The following is a 1,413-nucleotide window of genomic DNA, read 5'->3' on the forward strand; positions in this document are numbered from 1 at the left end:
CAGAAAGTGTGGGGGAGGGAAAGGCATATATAGAGGGACAAACAAACAACATAAAAAAAGATATAAAGAGAGAAAGATTAGAGAAAGAAAACGATCGAGGCAGAGAGAGAAAAAAAGAGTAAAGAAGAGGAAAAAAAAGAAGACCATTAAAGAAAGAAAGACATAGACAGAGATAAAAATACAAGAGAGACAAAAAGGTAAGATAATAAAGAGAGAGAGAGAGAGAGAGAGAGAGAGAGAGAGAGAGAGAAAAAAAAATAAAATAAAATAAAATAAAATAAAATAAAAGAAAAGAAAAGAAAAGAAAAGAAAAGAAAAGAAAAGAAAAGAAAAGAAAAGAAAAGAAAAGAAAAGAAAGAGGGAGAGAAAAAAAAACAAAAAAACAGAGGGATACAATAAGAACACCCCAACTCAAAGATCATTATCAGATAATTAAAACGTGCGACTACCTCAGCACATGGCACCTGATAAGTTTGGGAAATTTCTCAAGCGGTTTTCGGTTCAACATGTGGATCTTCACTTATCTCTCTTTTGGGGTGAAACACGTGCCTTATTGCGTTATCTCTTGTGAAAAATCAGTACCACCTATGCTCCTCGCTGTATCAGTTTGATGTATATTAGTATAGTCATGATTGTTCTTTGGACTGTTATCATTATCATTCTTATCATCTGTAGTGTTATGATTATTATTGCCAATATTATTATCATTATGATTATTACTGTTGCTACTATGTTTTTACAACAACAACTACTACTACTATCATTATCGTTAGCATTATTACTATCAATATTAATGTTACTATCATTATCATTGTTGCTATTACTATTAACATCATTATCATTATTGTTATTACTATTAACATCATTATCATTATTGTTATTACTATTAACATCATTATCATTGTTGTTATTACTATTAACATCATTATCATTATTGTTATTACTATTAACATCATTATCATTATTGTTATTACTATTAACATCATTATCATTATTGTTATTACTATTAACATCATTATCATTATTGTTATTACTATTAACATCATTATCATTATTGTTATTACTATTCACATCATTATCATTATCTATATTAATATGATTGTTTATTATATCATCATTATAATGTTCACTGTTGGATTCAAAGTATCAGTATGAAAGCAGTTATTTTCATGATATTTAATATTCAAAACCAATTACAATATCCTTATTGTAATAAGTATTAGTAATATTATCACTCTTACCATATGCTTGTTCTTATGATTATTATTATCATCATTGTGGTCACCATCATTATTTCCCTTTCCGTTTTTGATTGGTAATATCATATATGTTATTAATAATGATTTGTGTGTGTGTGTGTGTGGGGGGGGGGGGGTTCTTCGCCACATAAATTTCATAAATGATCATTTTGAT

This window comes from Penaeus japonicus, unplaced genomic scaffold (assembly GCF_977035675.1).
Source record: "Penaeus japonicus unplaced genomic scaffold, GWHDUDI00000001_assembly GWHDUDI00000008, whole genome shotgun sequence".
Classification (NCBI taxonomy): domain Eukaryota; kingdom Metazoa; phylum Arthropoda; class Malacostraca; order Decapoda; family Penaeidae; genus Penaeus; species Penaeus japonicus.